The sequence below is a fragment of the Petaurus breviceps genome, unplaced genomic scaffold, assembly GCF_028583685.1.
Source record: "Petaurus breviceps papuanus isolate PSGF00001 unplaced genomic scaffold, PetGlider_PUasm1.0 90750, whole genome shotgun sequence".
Lineage (NCBI taxonomy): Eukaryota > Metazoa > Chordata > Mammalia > Diprotodontia > Petauridae > Petaurus > Petaurus breviceps.
The window spans coordinates 8,408,404-8,417,249 of NW_027187335.1; the positions used below are offsets into that span (position 1 = coordinate 8,408,404).

General features: G+C 39.0%; 1 protein-coding gene across 2 annotated transcripts in view; it reads left to right on the top strand.

The window, feature by feature from the left end:
• CA10 (carbonic anhydrase 10) overlaps positions 1-8,846 on the top strand; it is a 740,048-nt gene that overhangs the window by 36,977 nt on the left and 694,225 nt on the right. The window lies entirely within an intron of this gene.

An 8,846-nucleotide genomic window follows, 5' to 3' on the forward strand; every position in this document is an offset into this window, starting at 1 on the left:
GAAGGAAGGAGGGAAGGAAGGAAGGAAGGAAGGAAGGAAGGAAGGAAGGAAGGAAGGAAGGAAGGAAGAATGGAAGGAAAGAAGGAAAAGCATAGTAGAGTGCAAATAACATTGATTTTTGAGTCAAAGAATTTGAGTATGAATCCTGATTCTGCAATTTACTACCCATGTGACCTTAGACAAATCACTTCCTCTCTCTGGGATTACTGCCCTTCATCTGTAAACCTGGGTTGGAATAAGTAATCCCAAAGAATCTTTCCACCTCTCAAATCTATGATCAATCTTGGTTTTAGGTCATTGGAAACTAAAGACAAAATATGTACCTTATACATTTTAGTGGGATAGTTTACTTCATTTCAATTTTCCTGCTTCAATTTCTTTTGGTTTCCTAGTCAGGCCACGCTCCTTAAGTGTTTGTTTATATACACAATAGAGGGAGCTGCATTTCAAATTAATTTTCAGCAAGGCTAGGAGGATATGTTTATACTTCAGATTCACATGAGGGAATTATTCAAAAAATATTAGTGAAAGCTTGTCTAAATATCTTCTTTTGATCTGAGATTATGATACTGTTGACACACAGAATGAGAGCTATGGCCCTAGCTTTGATATTTAACTTAACAAATAAGAACCAAGAAAGATAATAAATACCATATAAATATTAAATAAAACTAGTGTAGCACCTCATGGCAACCAACACAACTTATAGGTAGTGCCTTAGGAAGCAGCTAGTTCAGGTTCAAGGTACTCTGTGGATTCACATTCCCCAAATCCTTAGCTAACAAGCCACTGCCAACAAGTTCACCTTTAATCAGTCAGTCAGCAAACATTTCAGGATTCCTCACGTTTCCAAATTTAAAGATCTCCTGTTTTAAGGAGGAGCAGGTGAAGAAAAAAGCATCAAGAAAAAGCTAAGCCCAGTGGCCAGGATCCTTGTCTTTCTACTAGTTTTGCCAAATTCCTGGCCTCATCTTCTTCATACAGTTAGCCAAAGTCTAATAGAGGCTTTTATTAGCAAACTGTGGTATGAGTTTGTTATTCTCTAAGAATGTTAGAACCTTGTCTAAAAGGTTTTCTAGTCATGAGGTAAAGATATATTTTTTTCAATCATGTTGTATATTCCTGGCTTAAAACAGAAAATTCAGAGACTAATGGCCTGTTGTAACTAATCTACTAAACTCCTGATCTTATTTCCCTTCAATTGACTGGACTGAGAGAAGGCTAAGATAGGCAGGGGAAGTTGATATCAGGTCTCAAGATAAAAATGGGAACTCTCAACTTTTGGAGGATGCAATCAGTTATATTGTAACTTATTTTACGGTGGAGGCTGGAAGTTGTTAATAATTTCCAACCTCATATCTGTGATTCCTTTGTATTTTAGCATAATTAGAATTTTTCTTTTTAAAAAATTCATGTAGGATGAATTAGATAACAGGATATTGGCAAGAGTATGTTTGAAATTAATCATAAATAAATAGCATTTTATGACAGAATTTAGGCAGACAGGATGATCACGCTGGGTGAAGTTTGGCCAGATTCAATAGAGTTGTTTTTGTTGTTCAGCCATTTCAGTCGTGTCCAATTCTTTGTGACCTCATTTGAGGTTTTCTTGGCAGAGATACTGGAATGGTTTGTTGTTTCCTTCTTCAGCTCACTTTACATATAAGGAAACTGAGGAAAACAGAGTTCTGACTTGCCCAGGGTCACACAGCTAGTAAGTGTCTGAAGTTATTTTTGAATTCAGGTCTTCCTGACTCTAGGCCTTGTGTTCTGCCTACTGAGCCACCTGGCTCCCCTTAATAGAGATCTGGGCTTCTATAATTGTTTGCAGGAGAGCACAATGGATAGTGATTTGTGTTAGTAGTGAGTGAATTAGTACAAGAAAATGAGATGTAAAAAGGATTTGAAGACCCACTTCAGTGGATGTGCAAGTATGGAACAGACACCACTGGAAACCAAATTCAATTTCAATTTAATAAGTATTTACAGATTTAAGTACTTAATATATGCAGATCACTATGCTAGATGAAGGGATAGATGGAGTGGGGGAGGAAAGTGTTTGAACTTACAATTTCTTGAAAGTAGGGAGAGTCTAAATATCCTCATTTAGATAGATTAAAACCTTATGCTTTTTTTTGTCTTAGTTTCTTGAGGCACTAACAGGGCAAATGAATTGCCCAAGGTCATGTAGCTGGTATTTTTCTGAGATGTGACTTAAATTCAGATAATTCTGACCTTTTGACTGGCTAACTATTCACTATACCACAGAGGTTAAATATAATACAGTTCCTGCCTTCATAGAATTTGTAGTTGATGTCAGTTAACTCCCTTCTGACCTGAGCTAGATACATGAAATCCACAGATAACCAAAATTTATTGAGCACCTACCATTTGTAGAACACGGTATTAATTTTAAAACTTTCAGTGGCTCCCCAGTGTCTTCGAGGTCAGGTGTAAATTCCAAAGTTAGTGTGGCATTTAACACCTTTCACAATCTGCCTTCAATTTTTTTCTCTCACTCATCCTTATCAGTTTGTTTCAGTCAAACTGGCCTAACCGTTCCCATATACACTTCTGCTTCCACATCTTTGTTCACACCTGTTTCTATTACCTAAGCCAGTAACAATAACTTATTCAAGGCCCCAGGGTCCCCAACCCTGGACTATCTTCTCCCTCTCATCTGTGCCTCCCTGAAACTTAACCATCTTTTAACCTTCCATCTTCCTCTGAGAAGCCTTTCTGATACCACAGGCACAATGATCTTTCCTGATTCTGACCCTACCTATGATATGAGTTCCTCATTAAGCATTTATCATATATAAGATTACAGTGTTCTTTTTTACCCATCCTATATAGGACCTTTCTCCTCATTTAGACTGGCAGTTCCCCAAAGTCAGATTGTCTTATTCACTGATGACTTGGGTATCAAATACTCTAATTTTAACTGAGACCAGGTTTGCTTTTGATGATTCTCAGTGATTAATAGTTACATGTGTCACAAAATGTTCTCTCTGTATTTCTTTGGTAACCTCTGAATTTAACCACCTCACTTATCCATCAAGACAATCAGCAAGCACATTGAACATAAGGATGTTTGTTACAAAACAGATAAAGACACAACTGTGACCCAAGTCTAATAGCAAGGAATGAACTCACAATATCAATAAGAAGGTCTCAACACTGAGAGAATTGTGACCCTCACACCATGGCTAATATAGATTGTGCATCTCAGTCTCCTGCTGCCCTTAAGCCTGTCTCTCTAGCCTGTTCACTTCTCTCGCTGGTTCTGCAGTGATCATCTACTGTTGGCCTTACTAATGCTACTGTGGCCACTGCCCTTGGGAAAGCTTCTTTACTCCCAAACCAGCAAAATAACATGTAAGTTTTTCTCTCTTTTCTTCTTTCTTTAATTTCCAGCTTCCTTCATTCTTTATCCCAGTGAGTGGTCTTTTTTTCTCCCAGTCAGCTCAATCCAGTGTCTATTTTGCTTAGAGGAAAGATTTGTTTGTCTCTTTTTGACTTTGTACTTTTGGCCCACTGGATGCTGTAAAAGTGTTTTGTCTTGTTTTATTTTTTCCTACTAGTACTTTGCTGAAGTATGATCTGCCTCTTCTCCCCTGCCCCTACTGATTCTCCTTAAAAGAATTACAAGGAGGGGTGTGTGTGTGTGTGTGTGTGTGTGTGTGTGTGTGTAGGTAACAATGGTTCTCATGACTATTAGACGTGTCCACCACAGCACCTTGTGCAGTGACTGGCACATGATAGAGGATCAACAAATATTTCGTGTTTATGAACTTTACAGATTCAAACTAACAAACATTTATCAAATACTCATTCTGTGTGAAGCACTGTGTTGGAGACTGGAAGAGATATAAAGATGAATGACATGTTCCCTGTCCTCATCAGTCTTATAGTCTAGTGGGGAGAAGGGTTCAGTGCATTCAGATATAATTAAAATATAGCATCATCAACAACAGCAAAAAAACTTGTTCAACAAAAATATAGTTAAGTATAATTAAATACAATGAAAGAAAAATACAATTAAAATTCAGATAAATATAGTTAAAATAGAACAGTAGAGAAACATGAGAAGGGCAAGCAGAATACTCTGCAAAGGTCAAAGGAAGAAAGATCCAAGCTGCTATCAACCATATTGTAGCCATTTGTGGCAATTGTTCCCTCACCAAAATAACTTAGCTGCCCACAAGCTACATTGAAGGTTTATTCCTCCTGATGTGTCTGGAAAAACAGATTCATTTAAAGAATCTGGAAATCACTATATGGACTTTGTGTTCCTCATCTATGTGCATTTTATTTCCTCCCAGTAGAACACAAATTCCTCGAGGTCAAAGACTATTTTGTTTTTGTCTTTGTATTTCCAGTATCTAGGATGGAGCCTTGAACTCAATAGGAGTATAATACAGTTTTGCTGGATTGAATAGAATTTTTAAAAATTATTCTGATTTTAGGAATACCCCTAAAAGAGGAGAGGAGTTTACTTTCTTATTTTCTTCAATAGGATTCAGCTGCTAGCTGCCATTGCTTGAAGGCAAACAGGAGCTCTTGTTTTGTGGTGGATTGGATTTATTTAAGAAAAGAAAAAAAAACTTTGCCCTGCTTCCTTTTTCTCATCAGAGGAAATCAGAACTCATAAGGCAGAAGTTGATCTGACACTTCCTGGGTATTAATTCCAGAAGGAAATTGCCTTTTATTTAAGGATGGTGGCATATTGGAGAAGGGACTGATTTTCTAGGAGCATTGTTACACCACAGACTCCTAGGAAATAGACTCTTCTTCCTTGGGGAAAGCAAAACTTCTATCATGATCAAAAACATGTATTTCACCAAGAGGGCTAAGTAATTTCAAGAGAGACAAAGAGAAAAATCAAACTTTTCTCCCTAATGCTAGAGACATGCCAGGCACTGGGCCTGATCCAAGGTAAATTCTCTGTCCTTGGGTAGAGCACTTCCTTCTAAAGGAAAATAAAAAGAAAACCCACAGGATTCCTGGAAGTTGAGGAGGTCAGATTGTTTCCCTCTTTGAATAGATGGGGAAATTGAGGTGAAGAAGTAGCTTGCCCCTGACCACAGAAGGAGTCGATCTGAGAGGTTTTGTTGGAATGCAAGCGATCTTGATTCCCAGGCCTGTGTTTCAACTCTGACACTGCCTTTGCACTGAGAACACTCAAGAAACAAATTTCAATATGTTTCCTTGACCCAGAATCTCCAGAGACTCCAAGCATTGGGTAATTGTAATTAAAAGTGGCAGCTTTTAAATGCTTCCTCCAGGGTGATGTCTGGAAGGGGGGAATACAAAATATAAAGAGCCCATATGAGTTAGTTTTGAAGATGTATGCAAAGTAAGAAATTGTAAAGGGCATTTGTGGGTAATCACAAGAATTCTGCAAAGGCACCAAGTGGAAGTGGAAGTGGAAACAATGGGGATCTAAACAGAAGGCCTTGAGATAGAATTCTGATCATGAAAAATCTAAATGTAAGGATTTTAAAAAGCATTATTTTCTTCAGAATTTTTTAAAGTTGTTATTGCATTGAAGTAGATATTAGCTATACCCATGCATAACACAAACCTTCCAAGCTTTGGAGATGGTGTCCTTTTTTGCTTCTAGCCAAAATTTTTTTTTTTTTAAATCACTGCCTAGTAGCCAGCCATTTTGGTGATGGAACCTCTTTGAAGTTAGGCAAAGTTGCCTTTTGCATACCATGCTGTTGCTGGCTTGCACAGAAAGATATCATGTATAGTGAATAGAGTGTTGGATCTGGAGTCAGGAATATCTGGGTTCAAACTCTGTCCCTGGTACTCGTTAGTTGTGTGGTCCTGGGGAAGTTCACTTTCTGTCCTTCATTTTCCTCATCTGGAAAAGGGGTATCTGATGAGGGAAGGAATCCCAATAGGTTCAGCAGGAATTCTGATCTTATCTAAGACCAGAAAACCTGCAATAGAGTCTGGAAAGAATTCAAGGTCTCAGGCTTAATTGGAGTGAGAGTTGTAGAAGTTTATTGTTACACTTCTATAAGAATTTTACTTTTACTTTTAAAGGGTAAGGCTGCCATTGTCAGGACTGACCAGAGGGAAGTGCATAGATAAAGGTTAGAGCTGACCAAGAGGAACTTGTGACTAGTGCATAGATAGTTTAGATGAGATTTGGGCCAGACCAGAGGAGACCTGAGGCAAGGACAAAGGAGTATTTGGGCCAGACAGGAGGAGACAGGAAGAGATTAAGTAAAAATAAAGGAGTCACAAGGTGCTGATAGGGGGAAGGGGCAGAGGTTGAGGCTGGGAAAGGGATTTTACAGATTACAATTTTACAATACAAATTGCAGTTACAATTTGGTTTTACAAATTGGTTTAGACCCCTGGTACCCCATCAGTATCTACAGTATCAACATCTGGGGTTTTTGTAAAGATCAAACGAGCTCATGTAAATAAAGTTCCCTGTAAACTTTAAAGTACTATATACATTCCAGTCATGTTTTATTATCTTTCATTCAAGGCTACCAGGGCTTGAGCTCCAATGGTAATGGAATTTAAAGGTCCCCTTGTATTGGCTTGGTTTTCGGGTTAAGTGTTAAAACCTAGAGCTTGTGAATCCCACTTATGGCATGGACTTGTTAACTGAAGAGACCGGGCAGAACTAGGAGGAGCTGGTGCCTGGGATTTAGAGAGAGACCCAAGCAGAGAGAGGCCTGAAGAATTTTTGGGAGCAGCATCATGGAGGCAGAGAGAGAGAGAGAGAACTGCCAGTCAAAGCCACCCAGACAGCTGAGGGCCAATTGGAGCTGCCCAGGACTTTTGAGAACTGCCACCTGGAGCTTCTGTGAATTGAGGAGGCATAACTGTGGTGCCAGTATTTTTTCTGTCTATTTTGATGTTACTTTGACAGATTCCTCTGCTGGTAAAGGATAGTGCTGTTGTTGCACAGGTCCCGAACCTTTGCTGTTGTTTCAGAAGCCCTGAAGGAGGATTTTCTTATATGTTTACAGAAATCCTGAAGGAGGGTCTTGCTGATGTTTTTGTTCCTGAGACTGTTCTACAGGCTTCGAGTGAATTGATGAGGACACTGGCTATGTGTATTGTGGCTTTGTTAAGCTTTGTCTTCCCACTAACAGAGATTGTTGAGAACTTGCCTTGGGTCAAGATGAAGAAAAGACCTCTTCTTGGGTATTGAATGCTGTGATAATATCATAACCTTGTTGTGGCTTAGGGGTAGATGGCCTTTGTGCTCTCCATTGCCCCTTTGAGAAAGTGCTTGGTGGTGATGGATGGTATTGTAATTCAGTTGTGATCCAGGGGTAGAAAACTTTTGACTTTTATACTTTGTGACTGACCAAAAGAATGTACTTTGCTTATGAATGGAAACCAATCTCCAGTTGAATAGAGAGAAAACTTTGTGATTGACTAAATGAATGTACTTCCCCGGGGTGGAATACTTGGACCTTAGTACTTTGTGATTGAATTGAGAATTTACTAAATGACTGAGTTACCCTGTATTTTGATTTTGATTTTCTGTGAATGTTTTGCCTTAATCTGTCACTGAATAAATGGAGTTTGCTATGCTTGTAATCCAAACCTGGAAGTTGCTTGTACTTGGCATTACAGATGACATGCCGAGACTTCTTACTTAAAATACTTTGTCAGACAGTAGGCATATAGTATTAGCTAACTGTTATTAATAATCATAATACACACAGTCAGTGTGCCAGAGGTCAGGCCTTAATCCAGGTCTTTATGACTCCTTGACTGGCTCTCTACCCATTAGACTATACTGCTTCCCTCCCTCCCTCTCTTGCTCTGTCTTGATGTATACGTTCATGTTTATGTAAGTGTACATGTGTGCTACCTAGGTTGTGTAAAGTCTTCCCAGGATATGCAAAGTTTAGTCTATTTATTGAAAATAATCAGGCACACAATTGAAATTTAGACAATATGTAAGGTATAAGTACCATTATATACAGACTATTTTTCTTCTATCCCAGTAACTTTAAACTGAATTATCCCAGTAACTTTTAAATTGAACACTTTAAAAAGAATAGTAAAATAATGCATATTTAAAACCATCATAATCTCTTGCTAAGGCCTGATTAAGAAACTACATGGTCTCATAACCCTAGAGAGAGGCATTTTCCTTCATCTTTATCAAACATCTATTGACTACTTACTATGTGCAAGGACAGCTAGTGGTACAGAGGGCAGAGTGCTGGGCCTGGAGTCAGGAATACTCCTCTTCCTGAGTTCAAATCTGGCCTCAGACACTAACTAGAGATGTCACCCTGGGCAAGTCACTTAACCTGTTTGCCTAACTTTCCTCATCTGTAAAAATGAGTTGGAGAAAGAAATAGCAAACCACTCCAACATCTTTGCCAAGAAAACCCCAGAAGGTATCATGAAGAGTCAGCTATTACTGAAGCAACTGATCAATAACAAACTATGTGCAATGCATCAAATTAATCACTATGCTTGGAAGTGTAGAATGAAACCTACACACACCTCTCAAGGAACTTCCTAGCTAGTAGATTGTAATCACAAGGATGGGGAAGGGAGCAAAGCTGGGTTTCTCACACGCCCTGCCAAAGTATTAAGGACAGGAGAGGTGCTTCTAGGGCCCTTTGTACTTGTCCCTATTTATGGTTGGAATCTCTTTCTGATTCCAAGCAAGCCAGAAAGATGAAGTTTCTTTGACTGTAGGGAAAGCAGGCCCCCTATGCTAACCCACACACTTTCAGTACACCACCGCTTCTTACATTCCTAGAGATGCTGTTTCCTCCATGGCCTCTCAGCAGCCTTCATGACAGATGGTCTGTGCTGTTCATTAAGCCAGAATCAACACC